Genomic DNA, 19,842 nt, shown 5'->3' with positions numbered 1-19,842 from the left:
ACAAATGAAACACAGAACACATGCATGCACACACATATAGGTACAAATAACAGTACAACCAATGTTAAAGGATAGGTTCACAGTACTAAAATGACTAACTTCGGATGATATTCATTTGATTGATCAACTTCGATTGGTCAAGCAGCTCATAGTAACTTTATATAAACTTTATATCACCTGTTTTAATGTACATATGGGCATTTGGCTATGAGTATAAGACATGGTTATGATTTTAAGATGCCTTTAAAGTCATCTTAGTTTTTAACACAGACTTTTAAAGAGCATGACTCTTTGAATGGTTTTGTATGAGGTGGACAATAAATGCTGTAATATACATCAGTATACTTTTTAAAATCCTTCCTTTAGTATTCTGCTTTGATAATTATCCTTTTATGTAGTGTTTATGTTCAAGTAGTCACTTTAAAATACATTTGAATGCCTTATAACTTGTTTGTGAAAAAAACCCAACCACAATGTGTTCATTTCAGAGATCATTGAGTTAGTTCCATGTTCTGCAACTTCTATAGTAGAAAATAAAAAAGCATCAGTATTTGTGTGTGTGTGTGTGTGTGTGTGTGTGTGTGTGTGTGTGTGTGTGTGTGTGTGTGTGTGTGTGTGTGTGTGTTTAGTTATTGGTTTGGTAAAATGTCATAGCTTTTCACCTCAAGTTCTGATTTTCTTTTACCACCCAAGGTATCCCAGACTTCAGTTTCTCTCTATCCACCACCAGAGGTCACTGTCAGATCAGCTAACCTGCTGTGAGCAGCACTGGGCTTGGTTCATGTGGAGGTTGTGTTTGCATTATGAGCTCATGTTTGTTGCAGACTGGACTGATCTTGAGGTTAATGAAATAAGCTGTGCCAAGGAGTCAGTATCAGTGTGTCACAGACAGAATGATGGCTGGATATCAGTCCAGCAGTGGGTGTTGATATCCACATTAAGTGACAGCTTTAATCTGTGAGCTTAGTTTAATATTCCCCTTTTCTTCATCTGTGAAATCAAGTATCCTTCAGTCCAGTGTGAATGACCCCACCTGGGTTGACGGAGCAGGGCTGAAAGCCAGACATCTGTGCTCCATTAGTCCTGCTGCTGCTGTGATAGACGACCATCAGCCTCTCTGTGGTCTGCTGCTCGCCCTTGACAGAGACGTTAACCTGTCTCTCCCATCATCTCTCGCTACCACCACAGCGCAGCAACACAGCAATGTCATTTAGGTCATCCGAGCAGTCGCCGTGGTTACACTGAAACTTGCAGCAAGCTTGCCTAGAACTACGCCCTGCTTGGTTGCCATAGTAACAGCGTGGTCGACCTTGGAGGTGTGTAACATCCTGCTGGTAGTGGAGGTCGAGGGTTACAGAGCCTGTCTAAATTTGAGGATGTAGCAGGATTGATGAATATTTCTTTCTTTTTTCTGTCTTTTATATTAATTTTTCTTAAGTTTCTTTTCTTTTTCTGAACCCTTCTGCATTCCCCTTTCCTTTCCTTTTCTTCCTCTTTCCTCTTTCTTTCCCTCCCTGTCCCTCTCCCTCCGTCCCCAGAGAGAGTTCGTATAGACAGTCAGCTGGTCCCTCCTCCTCTCCCATCTCCCCCTCCTCCTCTACCACCACCTCCTCCTCCTCCTCACCCCACCCCACCCTTCGGCTCACTGACAGGAAGCAGGAGGCAACCTTGCCTCGTCCTAGATGAGTGAGAGCTGAGCACTGGCGTGTGTATTTTTGTGTGTGAATGTGTTATCATCAGTGCTGCTGTGTTTAGAAGAGGATGTGGAGGGGTGTGTATATGTGTGACTGTAAGACTGCTCAGCATGTGTGGGGGTGTGTGTGTGTATGCATCTTGTGTGTGTGAGATAGAGAGACAGAGCTCAGGGGATCACTGTGAATATGAGGAGAGGGCAACACAGCTGAGCTGTCTTTATCTCTCCACTGCTCTCCCTCCCTCTTTTTTTCATCTCCCTCTCCCTCTTTTCTCTCTCCTCACTTGTGTTTGCATAGTAGACGAAAGCGCACATGGATGTTTGGAGAGGAGGGTAGCCTGTGTACCTTCAGCGTGTGTGTATGTGTGTGTGTGTCTGTGTGTGTGTGTGAATGTACAGTGCACTATGTGAGGCACTGTGTACTTTGGAGGGGTGTCAGTGGAGAGGAGTAGAACAGGGGTTCCAGCTGTGGGTCCGTCAGGCAGTCAGTCAGGATGGTGCAGCGCTTCAGTCTTCGTAGACAGTACTCCAAGGTAAGCTTAAAACAAACTTGTTTAGTCATTAAAATCATGTCTGTGTCCTCCCGTCTCCATGATGCAGCACCATTCATAGCTAAAGGCACAGTTGTCTTAAATTCTTGCTGCAAGCAAAGCCTTGTGTGTGAATCTCTCTGTCTTCCAGCTCTTTGATATTGTGTCAAGAGTTTGGGATTTTGTCTGATAGTTCAGTGCTTTGTTTGGGACAGCAGTCAAAATAGTAAAAACTGACTGTTGTCAGTTGCAGAAACAATGTAGACACTAGTTTATTGCACGTCTTTGGTAAATACTTGATTCTAGTTGATTGTGGTATTCTGTGGTCTGTTATTTCACTATAACAGATGGTTGCTATGCATGCTGTTCTGGTCATAGACTCTGCAGAAGCAATAAAATCATTTTGAAGTCAATATTCCCTGTCAAATTATTGTTTTTTTAGTAAATAGTAGGGTTAAAAGGTCTAAAATCCAATTATCTGAGCTTAAAATTGTCCTGTATACAATTTTGAGAGGTATTAAAAATTTATTGTAGTGTGATGTAAACATCACTTTTATGAGGTTTTATTGATAAGTAACATCAGTCTTGCTTTTAAAGCCTTTTTTGTTAAAAACTTGTATTGATCAGAATGTACTGACTTCAAAAAGAAACCAACATGGAACTAATAACTACTAATGCAAAGTGCCTGGTCAGAATTTATCAGCTAGCTTCATGCTCCACCGTGGACTGTGGAAGGGACAAGAAGAGATTAATTAATTAATTAATAAGAGAATAATTAACTTTTTTTTTTTACCAGTATAGAAATGAACCCCTGTTGGGGTTTATTTCGCAATAATGACCCGCTCACTGTGCATTGTCCCTTATCAGGGAGTTGGCAGCAACTGACAATAATTTTTTATTGTTGATTAATTAATTGATAAATTGTTTGATTCATAAAAACAGGAAATAGTGAACAATGTTGATCACTGTTTCTTACAGCCCAACATGACGTCCTTAAATGCTTATTTTATCCGCAGTCCAAAAATATTCAGTTTACTGTCGTAGAGTTGTAAAGAAACCAGAAAATATTCATGTTTGAGAAGCTGAAATCAGAGAATCTGGACATTTTTCTTAATAAGATAACTCAAAATGATTACATTTAATAGTTGACAACTTATCGACTAATCTTGAAGAAAGCATTGTTTGCAATCAGCAGCTCATGTGTATGAACTTTTCTTGGTATACAGAAATATTTCTCTGAGTTTCCATTTACTTTTAGGTAGTTCGATCCATACAGTAACTGAGTGGCCTGTCTTTGTACTTTATCTCAGCTCTTGTTAAACAGTAACTCATGGTACAGCAGTGAGAGCTACAGCCTATAACGTCGATGGGGGCCGTCGCCAAGGTATTAAATTATTGGTAAACATTATGTTTGATGATTGCCGATTGGGGAGCATTTATGACTCATTTGCAATCACAGGCTGGTTTGCTGTGCTATACAACTGTCCATGAGTTTGATATATCTATCCCCTGGTGGCAGTGCTGCTGAAGAGAAGAGAGGGGCTGTGTTAAAACTCAGCATTAGGTCTGTTAAAAGCCCGCTGTTCTGCAGCTGCTGCTCAGCCTGTGGGATTAATTACAATTAGCTGGTGATTAATTGATTGACTGACTCACCCTCCCTATTCGTCTTAAGCTCTGTGTAATGGTGCTGGTGGATGTTTATATGCCTGGAAGCATCAACATGTACATGCACAAATTCACACATGGGCAGACAGTCTCACTTTCAGACTGGAAGGCCTGATCCCAGACTGATCCCGTCTGGTCTTTATTCTCTTTTTGGAGGGATGGGGGGATTAACAGGAGTAAAAACAGATAGAGGAAGTGAAGGGCTGCAAGGTGCAAAATGTTTAGTGTCAGGATGGAAGGTGTGTTTAAGACAGGAGATTGAACAGAACCAGGGATTTGGCTCTAGTGGGATGTGAGCTACTGAGTTGAGAGGAAACAGAAGCCAAGCCTAGAGGCTAGTCCTCCTCTCATACGGTAGGATTTTTGTGTTTGAGGGAAACTGAAGCTGTGTTTGTCTTAGGACTATAATGGCCTCCAGGGCCAGTCTGCAAATGTTCGCTAACCTTACCTCCCTTGGGTAGATGACCCCATCTCTATGCCTTAGGCCACATATCCACATATCCACCTGTCTTCCTGCTCATCCTTCTTTTGTCTCTCTCTGTATTTTGGTTTCCATGTCGGAGATAACATTCTTTGTTCTCCTGCAGAAATCCCTAACCAGCTCAAAACAAAATGCCTCAAATTTTAAACAATCCAGACCAACATCCAGCTGAGCAGGAATCATACAGCTGTGTATAGACTGAAAAACTGAAAATACCCTCAGCAGTGTGGTTTAATATTAAATTCCTACATTTTTTTTTTTTAACTTTGGTTTATTTTGAGCTCAGTATCTCATGCAGTGAAATACAGTTTAACATTTTAACATGTCAGTTCCTCCTTATCCTGTTTTCAGCTGCCTTCATATAAAACTTCTGAAAATAAACTAGTAACAGTGACTAATATAGATTTTAAAAAAAAAACATTGTACATAATTTGTATGGAGAAATGTTGAATCACATGGAGGAAGGATTTTTATCCTGAAGTGTCCTATGTTAATTTTATTGTGTGATTTCTGTAATGAACCTGGGTTGAAACACGTACAGGCAAATATATTATGTATGGGTCTCATGCCATTGATTAGGCTGGTCCTTAGAGAACAAAAGACCATGAAGATTTATTAATTAGAACAACATCATGTGAAATAATGTTATGTAAAGAACCAAGAAAGATGTTATGTTACATTGGAAGGTAAGCCGCAGAAATAAGAGCCAAGATGTTTTTGGTGAGTTTTATTTTGTCACTGTCGAGTTTGCATGAAGTGTTTTTCCTGATGATAAAATTACAGTTTCTGTAAAGGGAATCTGGTTAGGTCTGGTTTCACATGAACAATAAAACAGCAAAATGTGACATACTCTAAAAGACAGTCTACCAGTGGCAAAAACAAGCACTTTTAGTGCACTTGCTTTAACGGGCACTTTTGCCGATACGGACAACGTTGATGCTCAGTTTTGCTTCTGTTGGCTGCAGTGCTCTCCCTCAATACTGGACCAATTTCAAAAATTCTTGTGTCCATTAGTCATTTGTCACAAAAACATGGGAACATACCAAAGTTACCCTTTAATACAAGGGCTGTTTGTTCCATCTTTTAGTGTTTCCATAGTTTTAAAGCCATGTTTTGTATGAGCATTTGTTTTTTACTGTCAGATTTCAACCATGTATTTATAATACACTTAGTGGTTGACACTAATAGGATTTGTAACAACCAGAATTAATTTCAACATTTTTTGACAATACAGACTCTGTTATGAGGGATCTGGCCCTCTTTTGTAATTCGACTAGTGCTGTCCTGTCTGAGCGCAGTAAAGAGAAGTGTCAGTGGGAGGCGCCGAACATCACCTGGTCCCCTGGGGCTTGTTCTGTCCCTGCGAGTTTAACATCCTCATCACTGCGCTCTCATCGTCTCTCACCTCCTCAGGCTACTGACTGTGTGTTGATGAAAGCGCTTGTGCCCTTTGCAGCAGGACACCGCGGCTCGTCCTGGAACTATTTTAGTGACTTTGAGTTATTTGAAAAACTGCAGAAGACACAAACACAGGGTACTGCTAGGTCACATTCACTTACATACAACCAGGGCAGCAGATGCATATGATAATTATCAAGTCTTATCAAACCAGTGCCACAGAGGTTCTCCCTCTAGTAGTCAGAGGAAACACAGTGACAGAAGTTTGAAGTCAAACCTGTGTATAATCAAACAACTGAGTTTCGATTGACTTTCAGCAGACAGAAGGAGAGGGACAGCCATGGGGAGGATGAAGCATGTGCTCTTAGTCCACACTGGAGGTGATGTCATCCCATTGCTGTGTTTGCCAACTACCAGCCCGTAGCAAATTGTTTTTCAGGCACTGTGTGTGTGTGTGTGTGTGTGTGTTTCTGTTGTCAGTGTGCCATCATGACTCTCTGTGGTTCACACAGTTGTTGACATTAACTATGAAACTTTATTGCAGTGCTACAGTCATGAGGAAGTGTCGTAAAGTAGCAAATGGGTTTGGTTGATCTGTAACTTGTGGTTTGTACTGACATTCAGAGGAGACCACAAAAATTGCTCTTCTCAAATATGTTTATCTCCTTTTTTATGCTCTGTCATCTTTTTCCCTCTCCTCTTGCCTTCTTATCTTTCCTTTAGACTAGTCGTTGTCTCTTCCTGTCTTTTCTCACTAGACAGACAAAAATCTCCCTTCTTTCACTTTTTTTAAGACAAGTGTAAATATCGTCTTGCCTGCTTTTTATCTAGAGTCAGTTAGTCCACACAACCAGAAGTGGTCTGTTTGTGTTTTCCATTGTGTGGTTGTATGTGTGGCAGGGAGACATTCATTGATCAGAAGAACAAACACCAGTATTGACTGTGAATTAAACACAATGGATCTCCTGTTCTGGCCCTTCATACTGTCCTGTTCTCACTCCTCCCCTCACTTACATTACTTGTTACTACTGGATTGTGTGTACTGTTTGTTTGGATTCAGATGGGTGTCAAATTAAGTAAGGTGTTGGGCCACCCTGAAGTACCAGAACAGCTTCAGTGGTCCTTGGCATAGATTCAACAAGTCTCCAAACTCGACTGGAGGGATTAAATACCGTTCCCATTCTTTTGGTGTTTTAATGGTGGTGGAGAGCACTGTGTAAACACTCCTATGCTTTATTAAATAATGCTTACAGTGTTGCATCAGCTGGTGGGTTGTACCAGCCATGTCACTGTGAGCATTTGTGTCAGAATTTCAGGCTGTCTTTGGTCAACAAACATCAAAATTGAGTATTGTGGACATGTCTCACAATACATTTCTTCTCAGAATTAGGAACTTTTGCCAGGGATAGCTTTTTTTTTTTTTTTACAACGTATAGGGCCTCAACACACTGTCCAAAATCTCCCTTAGGTGTCCAACTAGATTGACATCTGGTCACTATGTAGACTAAAGTATATGATTCTCGATATTTTTTATATTAGTCTCTTGTTATATTCTCGACTCACTAAACATCAGTTGAGAAATGTAAATGATATATTGCTTTTAAACCACAAAAAATAGCTGTATTTGATGCTAAAGTAACTGCTAACTGCTGCTAAATGGTAGCTGCTGTTAGCTCAGTTAATCATGTTATCCTTGCAATTTACTCTGCTTGGAGAACAAGGGGAACATTCAAGCTTTGGACAGCCGTGCTGGAGGGACCCAGTGAGTCAGTTAATACGACTGCTAACTGCACTGCTAACTGAGCTAACTAGCAGCTAAGGGCAGCTGAGTTGCAGCAGCAGATAGGAGTTATTTTGTCCATCAAGAAACTCAGTTAATCAAAGAGTGTTCAGGCAGAGCAATGAGTGGGAGAAAAACAGAAAATACTTTGTCTGTGAAATATGATCCAAATCAGAGTCCTGACAGAGCTGCTATAAATGACCACGAATACACAGCTAAGCGAGTGGATGGGCTCATGCCAAAAGATAAGGGAACGCATAATAGGCCTACTTTAAGTTTTTCCGTCAATTTGTCAACTGTCTGTTGGCTAACAGTGCTGTGGATATTTGTGCATTTGTGAGACAGCACAGCAGCTTCACATTCTGTCATCAGACAGGAGGGTTTCCTCACTGAACAATGATCTTAATCTACTACACTTTTTTTGTTCTTGTGCTTCACCTCTTCAACCAGCTTTCTTCTCTCTCTCAGTCCATTACCTTCTCACCATTTGTCTCATTTCATGTCTGAGAAACTGTCTTTCTTCCGCTCTCACTCTCTCTCCATCTCTCTCCCTCTCATCTGTGTCCAGTGCTCAGACTGAGGAGCTAGTTGCCCATCTCCATGGTAACAGGGTGATGTTCAAAGAGGGCCATAGCAGCTTTACCCAGCTGAATGCTCACAGGTTCACCGTCTGATCTGGCAGCCTCCTCACCAACCTGATCTCGTGAAATAGCAGCCTCTTAGGGCAGCAAAAAAGTGTCCTCTAAAATTAGACTCCTATGCATTTCGTCAGTTCATTTGTTCTGAACCTTGTAATTAAGCTTTCTCTTTCGTCAAGTATTTCAAATGGCACAGTGACACAGGAGACGTGTTGGAATGGCACCCTATCACTTAGATCTCAGTGCTGAAGAAGAGACGCTGCTGTTTCCTGTTCCTGCTCTCGCACATATTTAAATTAAGTCCTCAGAATGACGTACAAAGACAGATGTGAATTGCGCAAGTGTCAGTAAAGAAGAGTTTGTGTTTGACAGTGAACAGACCTCAGTGGGACTTCTGTCCTCCGCTTCAAAGGGAATAAACAAAACAAAGTAAATAGATGTAGTGTAAATGTTTTGTTGTGCCCTGTAAAATCGGCAGAGTAGCCTTGAATCATATCCCCATCTTTTGTGTGCAGGCGTGCATGTGTATGCATCCTGTGTGTGTGTCTTTGTGTGTGCTTGAACTCTCCACCCAACTGTTTGTGCTCCCTTTGAAGCGTAGCCCCAGCCTGTTTAATTAGGCTGTTGAATATTCATGTGATTATACATATAGGCCAACGCCCTTATCCAGTGCTGGTTTCTATTAGCATTCACAACACTGATAACCCGTTAGGCCACTCCACACACACACATACTAACAAACATCACAGCTTCACAGTTGATGCATAACAAGCAATTTTGTGTGAAACCATCAAGGTTGATGTGATTGTGTGAAAGGAAGGACTAACGAGAAGGGCTCAAAAGAAAGATGGAATGGAGGGATGTTTGAGGGATAAATGTAGGTGTGTGTATGTGCATATGAGGGTGGGTGTTGATCGGCAGGATGAACAGAGTCATGGGGAGAGGGAGAGACAGAGTCTGAAGCCGTTCCTCCCTCTCAGCCAGTTTTATAGGTTTCTAATCTGGGTCTGAATGAGGAAGGAGTCTGCTGCGGCTCTCTGCCTGTTTCTCTGCTACTATTAATAGACAGATGTCTGAACCAGTGCTGGTCAAGTTCACTTTTCAAGGGCATTCAAATGTATTAATATATTTTGAGAAAGGAACAAGTCATAGGTTTCGTTAATTTAGATGAATATTCTAACCCTTGGGAAGCAGATTCTCCACATCATTTCCTCTGTATAGATGAGTGAGAGAGTTCATTCAGTAATGTTTATCAAAGGAAAATACTAGCTGATTGCATCTTCCAGGAAATAACTATTTGATTAAAGCTATAATATGTAACAGTTCCACATTAAAATTAAAATTAAAAACAATAGACCTATGTTTTAGTGCTGCATGATATGGGGGGAAAAAATCATATTGTGATTATTTTGACGATATGATTCATGATCAGTGAAAAACAAGATTTGTAGGCCAGAGGAGCTCGGCAGCGTCACGGTACTTTATATTAATGCTGTTTTGTTGCACATTTTTCCTTTATCAAAAAATTGCAGCCTCTGCGATTTGGACATTGCACTTCGGCAAATTAGATTTCAGTAATTCATTCGTCATCCTTAAACGCTTATCCTTGAAGGGTCACAGGGGGCTGGAGCCTATCCTAGCTGACACTGGGCAAGAGGCGGGGTACACCCTGGACAAGTTCATCTCAGGACTGACACATTTCTCACACTTGCACCTATGGGCAATTAAGAATCACTAATTAATCTATTAACCTGCATTTTTTGGATTCCTGTGTAACTGGGGAGAACCAACTCCCACTAGTCTAGCCACTAGTTTCTATAACTTCCAGGAAAACATGAGATATCTGGATATGTTGTGATAAGGCTTAAGTTGGTGAATGTGACTAAATTTAATGTGAATAAGACTTTAATACATTTAACAATACCTTGTCCATGAACTTGATTTCTGCCTGATGGCTTGATTCTACTGGGCGCGGCTGCATTGTGTTCTGGCTGCGCCCTGGCCACCAGAGCTGATTGCGGCCATTTTACACAATGCTTGTGTAAAAAGCGCTGCAACGTGTCCCATAAATGGCCCTCCACTCTACTCTGCAGAGAATACGCTGCACAGAGCAGATCCAGCAGGCAGAGAGTCAGACAAATAAACACCACTGAGAATCCAGTCAATTTACAAAATAAGAGACCATCTATATACTCGAAATCATAAAAACAGACAAAAAAGAAGTAGCCTACTTACTATGGGTGGGGGAAATTACAGATTCTTAGATGCATCGCGATTCGGACATGGACAAATCTGAATTGATTCACAAAAGTCCAAATTTTGATTATTTAAATCTGTTAATTAAAGTAATACAGAAGGTTCTAAATAATGCGGAACTAAGAAGCGCGGTACACGTCATCTCCGGGACACTTTGGGATGCGCACCTGGAGCGGACACACCGACATGCGCACAGAGGAAAACAAACATGGCTGACCACCAGCCACCTCGCCGTGAGATCCTAACAGCTCCTTCTAATTTAAAAGCAGACGTGTGGAAACACTTCGGCTTCTACAACGTCAATGGCGGAAGCGAACTGGACAAGAGCCACGTTATATGTAAGCTGTGTTGTGCTAAAATAAAATACTTTGGCAACACAACAAACATGAGAAGGCATGTAACTCGATTAGTTTAATAAAATATAATGGAAATGAATTCAACTCTTGTTTCTATTACAAATGCACTGTTTTTAAAAATTGCAAGTGATGAATGCTTATTCAGTGAGACAAAAAGAAATGTGTGTTGTGAAAAAGTGCATCAATATACATAAATTAAAGATGCATCAATAATCGTTTTATAATCGAATCGTAGCCCCTGAATCATAGTCGTAATCAAATCAGCAGGTGCCGACACAACAAAATATATGACATAGGTCCAGTGTTTTTAGACATTTTAATGCAGTAGTAAGATATTATAGTTTTAAAGTAAGAGATGCTTACACTTACACGCTGTGCTGCGTAACTGGAAACAAGAAACTGAATGGTTGTTTTAATACTGATGGGGGCTTGCACTTGAAGCCTAAATGAATATTTTTAAGTTTGTTGCGGATGTCTGTGCAAGAGGTCATGTGCATTTATGTGTACATGTCAGCAGTGAGTCACTATGGGTCATCCTTTGTGTATTTATTTTTGGCCTGCAGCTGGTCCTTCCTCTTTCGGCTGGTGTGTGTGTTTGCGTGTATGTGTGTGTGTGTGAGAAATAGGGACATTAGTGTGGGCATGCACGTGTATCTATGCTGTTTTCTCAGCCGTTGCAGGATTGCCACATACTTGGTCAGTCAGTCACTGTGGATGTTCTGGTCAACCTTGACCCACATGTCTGTTCCTCAGACACTGTCCTCTGGCCGGGTTAATTTTTTAGGGCTTTGACCAATTAAACTGTCAGAATTAGGTTTTAAATTACTTCCCTGACTTGTGTTGTCAAAATACACTAATGTTCCCCTTAATGAACCATGATGTGTTTGGTCTTCTCTTCTCTTTGCTCAGGGTGGTGGTTGTTTTCAAAGGGAAATTGCTAATTGTCAGAGACGGAGAGCAGAGAAAACAGTCAGACAGACTGAGAAAGGACATGCTCTGCATCCCTGCCACTCCCTGCTCAGTCCATATCATTTGTGTGACTCTTGATGAATTATGGATGAGGCTATAGATCGCTGAGCTCAGCTCTGCTCCACTGACCCACTTAGAACGCACGTGCACACACAATTCAAATCTGATCACAACCTCTAGGGAAATATTGTCATATTTTCTCTCCGCTAATAACCAGAACCAGTCCGCTCATTCTCATGTGTGTCAGCCAGTGGGAATCCTACGAATCTTTCATTTTTCACTGTTTGCATCCAATCTTAACTGCTCACTTTCTCACAGGAAAATTACCTCTAGACTTCTGAGACAACATAGCAGTATATTTGTTTTTGTTCAGGCAAATTTTGCAGTTAGTTTTGCATGAATGGGCTTTTTCTGTATGCTGACACGCTTCTTTCATTAACTGACATTAGCTACCCTTAACTCACACTTTTTTTTTTATCTCTTCTCACGATCCCCTGCCTTGAAATATTACATAACCACAAAGGTTACACGGTTTGCCGCCCTCACCCTTGCCATTTCAGCTGTTCATCTTCTTGACATATCCTCCCTTCCTCCCTGTTGTCTGTATCAGCCCACAAGACACCTGCACGCCTTGATGTGACTGCCACATCGAGTCTGAGTTATGTTACATAAAAGCTTGCATGTCTGTCAGCAGCAGGAGTGATAATGAAAGAATGTAATGAATAAGAACTGTAATTGACAGGAAACATGTCAGGAAATGGTTTCAGACTAGTAACAGTGACAATTGTCCATGCTGCAGAGGACCCACACTGTGTAGAATATTTTGTGCTCTACCTCCCCCTTGTGGATTGAAGCTGCAGTGGGTTGTAGTCCTCAAGTTGGCTGTAGTTGGTTGTGATATTCATTTATTGTGATATTCTCTTGTCCTTTTCTGTTTTAATGGTATAACAAATCCACATTTATCCCTGGAATAGCAGCTGACTGAGCCATGCACAGGGAATTTTATTGACTCTTACAATTTAAAGGAGAAATCTGTAATATATTTACTGTAATAAACCATACAATAACCATGATATGTAATCAGAGATTAAGGAAACATGTTAAGGTGAAATACTCACTTCTCTTACAACAGTGCTACAGCTGCTGTGTCTACCTTTGAAATTTCAAGCTGGAATAACTGTTTTAGTTTGATTGTTTTACATTACAGTTCAAATTGATGATGGATTTTTCCAGAATGAGTAAGTGTCTGTTTATGAGTTGTAGGAAATCATTAATAACATTGTAGAAGGAGAAGATGTTAATAATGATTAAACTGAGCAATATGTTAATGGAGTCTGGCAGGCAGAGGGAAGGCAGTCACTGACTTCAAACTCCAGACTGTGTATTTTCATTGCAGTATGCTTTTATTTTCAGGATAATGGGCTTAGCTTTACATCCACAGACAACTGATAGTTATAAACAGCTGACCATCTTACAGAGGAGGACTCACTGTCACTGGCGCTGCAGTGTTCCTGCAGCAGGCCTGAGCTTCCTCCACTGCATTAATATACATATTATATGTATTAAATGTGGACTAAACCTTTTTGATATAACGTCTATGGCTCTAACTTGCTATTTGATCTGCAGTACTCAATTTTGGACATGCAGTTGCTAAATATTGCTCTGTTAATATTATTGAAAATATCTTCTAGATTCGGTATGACAAACAAAATTTTGCATCAGACATAATGAAAAATAGGGAGAGCACTCAAGTTTCACACAAAGTAGAGCAGAGTTTGATCATCTCTGATCTTGACTAGAGTCATTCTCTTCAATAAACCCTAAAATTTAACATTTATATTTCTTATGTCATAGAAACTACACTGTGATTGTGAACTTAGTTTTGGAAGTTAGCGTCCGTATATGAGTTAGTCTCCATTATGTTGTTAGATAACCTGAATGGGCGATGAGAGAACGCCCTCTAAGATTTTCATTAGATAATAGCTCTCAAGAACGCTATCAGCCAAATGTCAATCTTAATTATCTGTCCTCCTGTTATGAAATCTTCTGCTTCCTAGTGGCCTAATTCGCACAGTGGAGTCTCACTAAAACTTCCCAAACAGTACCCAGGCCCCACACCACCTAATAGTCTGTTTAAAAATGGGCAGTGAGGTCAGCATGGGGCCACAATGTGTGGTATGGGGTTTGGGTGGAGGGAACGAGAAAACCGAGAAGGGGCCAGACCAAATAATCTGTAAGAGCCAAAAAGCTGGGACTGTTTGTTCTACATTCTTCATCTTCCTGCTTATGAATAGGCTGGCAGTATGTCTGGAGCTGCATATTGCCCCATGGTACTCTGGGTATTGTACAGCATCCAGCCAGACCAAGTCTGCATCTTGGGCCAGTGCCCTTTCTGTTTCCATCTTACATAACCAGATGGGTTGAGTATAAACACAAGCAGCTCCAACAAAATACCAGCCACCACCAATGAACAAACATTGTTACTCCCCACATACCCGCCTTGAGTCCCTTGTGTCCCTTTATGTACACACACCACTTAGCTGTACATGCAGTACACACTTTGTCTCACCCCACCCACACTGTCTTACACATATCATACCATCACCCGCACATTCATGCTCATACGTACACTGGGAAAAAACAAAACTGGACACTGGGGGTTATATCCCAACCAATACTGGGTGTTTTAGGCTGATTCAATATTGATAGCTGATTTATCTGATGGGTAATACATGAGAAAATAATAATATCCCATAGTTGTTTTTTTTTCTTTCATTTGAATATTTCTGACCGCAGTATGCACTGAGCGGGACATAAATTACTCCAAACCTATCTTTGGCATACCTGCAGTGCAGCTCCTTGTTTGGCTGACATATAGACCAATCCAGACATATCTGCAATAACTTGATATCAGCCTGTATATTGGCTCACCAATTTATTGGTCTAGCTTTACTGCATATAAATTGGCACGCCATATACAGGTATTTTCCAGTGACTTCTCTCTAGACTTCCAGAGTGCACAGGCAGTAACGCAGACAGATGTGCTATATTCACCATCAATGGCTCAAACATTATTTAAAGGTAATTTATATATCATTATTATCATTGTACCACACAGGGCTGCACAACGGAACAAAAGCTGTTGTCCTTTCATGCTGCAAACAGAAAAGATAATAGAATAGGATTAAGTATTAAATAAATTAAAATAAAACTATATAAATGCCTGGTGTTCAGTGGTCAGTTTATACAATGGAAAAAATAACTTCTTAATAACATGTTGAAACTGCATATACAAAATGTACAGGCTAGAAGTGATGGGGAGGCATGGAGACAGGCATGCTTATGAAACTTTGGCATTTCATTAATTTATGTTGTATCTATCTTCTTGGTGTTGTGATGGTAATTGGCCACTAACATCAGTGATTTTTATATTATTATCATTAGTAGTAGTAGTAATACATCACACATCATGGCATAAATTACAGTGTCTGGTATGCTGCTGCGTCATATCTACACTATAGATTCACTGAAAAAGTATAAACAGGCCTCCAAACCCTCATGTACACAAATGCTGTATTTTCATCCACACTGACCTGTGATCATCTCTTTACCATAGATCAGCAGTAGAGTTTTTGTGAAAATCATTGACAGGGAGGTATGTTGATTGTCCAGGGTTACCATGATTTTTTAAGAAAAACATCTCTCAGTCAGATATCTTAAAATATTGCAGACTAGACAAAATCTGTCTGCATAGAAAAAATATGTTTTTTGTGATTCGGGTGAACCAACATTTTTAACATACTAAGACTGGTACCACTTAACTATATACAATAACACTACCCCTATAAATGATTTCTAATTAGATTATCAATTAGGTTCTAAAGACTTATTGATAAATGGTGAAGGGTTTTATAATTTACATTACTTTCTTACTTTAGAAAGATTAATTAGCATTAAGCAGTAACTGGATTATGCCAAATTATGAGCCCACATTGATGCATGAAAACTGTCTAACAACTTGTTTAAAATTATTTTTTCTTTTATGAAGTGTTTCCAACCTAATTAATAACCAAACTCTTTGTGTAGTGGTACTGTAATACTTACTGATGGCACAGACATGCTTACGTTTCTGAAGTTCTCTGACGTAGAAATGATGTTATTCACTGTTATCTATGTCCGGACAGGAATGGAACTGAGAACACTTAATTGTTTGAGTCGTTGTTGTTGGTATTATCATTTGTTTGTTTTCCTTCCTGCTTGGCTCTAGTAGATGCCAGTGTTGGAGTTGCTACTGAGATGTTTCACGCACTCTGACCCTGCCCGTCATAATGGCCTCTGTGTATAAAGTGCCCAGTGGTTTATGTAACTGCTAATAGGGCCATTGATTACACTGGAGCGTAGACTAGGGACGGCCCGGGTTGGACAGGGGACTTCTTTTAATGGGGAAGGTATTGTTCAACAAGGCCTGAGCCCAGAGTCATGGTTGTCTCTCCTCTCTCAGGCTTGAATTACCCCCAGTCCGTGCAGACAAAGCTCTCGCTCTTCTGCCTTTACGTAACCTCTTACACCCCCAAAACATGCCAGAGCAAAACCAAGATTTACGATCACATGGAGGGGACTGTGGTGTTTGCATCCCTAACTTTTATGGTTAATTCTCACTCTCCATATGGCACCCTCTTTATCATGCAGTCCAGTTACATCAGAGCCTGTCTCTTCCCTTTCTCTTCTGGACTCTTCCAGAACTTCTTGGCTGTGTGTCACCCGCCTGGCCTCAGTTCAGCACCAGGCTCTGTCCTCCGAATGACAATGAGTATTATGTATTATGAGGATCTTGATGCCTCCGTCCTCCGCTGGCTGAGGAAACATCTCCGCACAAGTCTTTCTCTATGCCTTCACATGTGAGCTCATCAGTCAGAGCATTGTCCATTCAGAATACATCAGTGCCTCTGTTTTCAAACCAGAAACCAGAGAAATATTGTGTGTAAAACATTTGATATATTTTACTCTAGGAGTCACCATTGTGATGTGTTTGACTGTGTCTTTTATCACTTTTTCACTGGGATCATTTGGTTGAAAGTTGAAGAAGTTGAAGTTGAAGTTTTTTACAAGGGTAAAGCTTGCCATTGTTGGGTACTTTTTGCTGTCATAGAAGGAAGCAAGAGGCAAAATTTTGATTGCTATCCATTCAAAAAAGATTACTTGGAATCAGCAATAAATGTCAAGTAGTTCACATTAGCATAACAATAAATGCCAAACATTTTTGAAAATATAATTATTGCTTCTTAATTTCAGCTGTCTCCTCCAAATATTCAATTTTCAACAGTAGTGCCAGATTTTTTTTCCCAAGCTTTTCTCAAAACATTTTCCAAAATGATCTGATGCAAGTTTCTGCATGACGATGTTGCAGCTTGTAAACCCCCTAAACTGAGAGAGGGGAGGAGAGGGCATCAGCACTGTGACCTGTGTCACTGCTTTTTGCTAATGGCTGATGGGAAGTTTCCAACAATAATGAAGCTGTGCTACTGGCTGCATCATTGTCATCCACCAAGGTCCATTATTAGTTCATCTCAGTTGTTCATAGCACATTTAAATATTCACATAATAACATTTTTGATTAAAAAACTAAAAAATTAAAAAGTCCTTACAACTACAGTGTATTAAGAGAGTAGTTCTGTCGGTGTCTTTAGCCATTTATCATAATTTCATAATTTCTTTGCCTGGTGTGCAAGGCCTTATAGAAAAATACAGTTAATGAGATTGACACATTGCCAACAAAGATTAACATAAACATTGGCCTTCAAAGATCAGTGTGTCTCCATAATGTTTTGAATGTGGAACTGTTGATTTGAACAGTGATTTTTGACTGAATGTCATATATATTCTGTGTTCCCATTCATTGCAATAGGAGCTCCTAAACTATAGATCACATGATACTGCAGTATCTTACTGCTGCTGTTTGTTTCAGACTGTATAACAAGATAAACATCTCCGCTCTGGATTCGCCACATACATCACCAGTTCAGCAGGTCGTGTCCCCTTCACAAATGTGAAAAATGCATGTGTCTGTGCAAGTGAGAGAGAAAGAGAGTAATGTGATGTATTCATCAAATTGGGTCATTGTTTTGTGTGCAAGGCACATCTGTGTCAAACCCATTAAATGAGACACCACAGAAGGATCAGAGGAACAGTTTTTTTTTTTTTTTTACTGAACTCATTTGCACTAATATTCTTGATATTCTCACACACTGGCACATGAAGATTAATTTCTTGTAAATGCTAACATAATTGCCAGTGCAGTGCAACTCTAATTTACATGTCTGTAGGACTGAGATCCTACTCACATCCTAGATGTGTCTTTGCAGAAAATTGGTACATTCAATTTCATTGCTAAATGGAGAACAGACAGAAAACATGACACCTAATGAATGATATGCACAGTCTTTGGGCAGTCAGTAACAAGATGTGTAATTACTTCAGATCAAACACGACAAATTGTATCTCCTTCTGACAGACTGTATTTGAGGTGAAAATTGAATTTATAATTGAATTTTAATAACGCATTTTAAAGATAAAGAATTTCACCAAGAATGATATTACCGTCTTCATTAACATGTCGGTAACATTAATTCTGCCAATGCAAATAACATCTAAAACAGGTCACAGCTGTTCTTTCTGTCCCCTAATTTTGAGCTGCTAACGTGGCACTAATAAAGTAAAACTGCCCTTGAGGCAAACATCTTCATTTTCTATTAACTTCTGAGCATCAGTCACTTGTCAAGGCAGGAATATAACCCCCTCTGTTTGCGGAGCCACTCTACTATTTTAGGTATGTTATTAAGGCATGCTACCAGAGAGTGTGTAAAGATGTCCTGAGTCACCCTGAAAGCTTGAGTATTCCTGGACTGACAGGAGCTGCTGGGGGCAACAAAACCCCACAGGAGACTTGGATGTCAGAGTGGAATGACACTGAGAGCAGGAATGAATGTTATGCATTCATGTCTGATTGGAACCTGTTTGTCAGACGATCCAGTATAATTCCCCAAAGTGACTAATGACTGGAAGTTAAGTCATATGTAAGAAAAAAAAAAGACTGTGTTTTCATAGCGGAGATTTACCCGTTACTAAATTAAAATGGGTTGCACTGCAACCCTAACCCCATAACTGTAGTTCTCACAGAGATTAATGGGTTTTAAATATTTATCACACTGACCATAACCCCAGATCTAACTAAATGAAGTAGTTTGCTAGGTAAACTGACAGAACTACGACTGATCTTAGCTTGCAAATATTGTTTTCTTATTTATATTGAAGAGTGTAGAGGTAATATGGCAGGCATGTCAGATCTGACACTTACTTTGTTTGATAATGATGTAACCTGGGTAGACTTTAAATTGCACATTTCACAAAAACACACAATATACAGCCTCCATAATGCAAAATATTATGCTAATCAGTTTAACATTAGACTAAGCTCAGGGCCTCCAAGCCCCATTTGGTGGCCACAGCATGTTTTTGGTGGTCCAGATGTACACTTATGTAAAAACAATTGAGAAAGGACAGTTCAACACAGCTTCACGCAGATCTCCATAACTGTGAATCTTGTGTTTTCTCGACGAGGAAACTGGCCATGTTAGCTGTTTGAGTAAACCCCTTATACACAGGAGGAAAAAAAACCCACTAGCATCTGGCTTTTGTCTTCAGCGGGAAAGGGTACAATCGGCATTCAGTCCCAGATCGAATGACTCTGCAGTAGTTCTGTGTATTTGTCAGCTCCAGCTCTGATTTGCAGTGATGGAAACATGACACTCATGGAGACACACTAGTTTTTGCCCCTTTTTGGCAAAGACATTGAAGGCTTGTTGCCTCAGTCGTTGATGTCTGTGATTCTTTTACTCCTTTTTCATACACATGCTGCTTTACTTGACTCGGTGTGTCAGCCCAGCACAGCAGAGTTTGCAAAATCTGCTATTATTTTGGGAAGGTTGATTATCAATTGTCAATTGATCAATTGTCTCGTTATAGTGGATGTACTTGTGTTTAAGAAACCTGCATATATGCACTAATTTTCGTGCAAAA

At 40.1% G+C, this 19,842-nt stretch overlaps 1 protein-coding gene across 6 annotated transcripts in view; it reads left to right on the top strand.

Moving 5' to 3' along the window:
* tmcc1a (transmembrane and coiled-coil domain family 1a) overlaps positions 1 to 19,842 on the top strand; it is a 61,277-nt gene that overhangs the window by 18,332 nt on the left and 23,103 nt on the right. The window lies entirely within an intron of this gene.

Source organism: Lutjanus erythropterus, chromosome 6 (genome assembly GCF_056507025.1).
Source record: "Lutjanus erythropterus isolate fLutEry1 chromosome 6, fLutEry1.hap2, whole genome shotgun sequence".
Taxonomy (NCBI): Eukaryota; Metazoa; Chordata; class Actinopteri; order Lutjaniformes; family Lutjanidae; genus Lutjanus; species Lutjanus erythropterus.
Note: the sequence above shows the minus strand (reverse complement) of the source record. Positions and strands in the feature narration are given on the sequence as shown.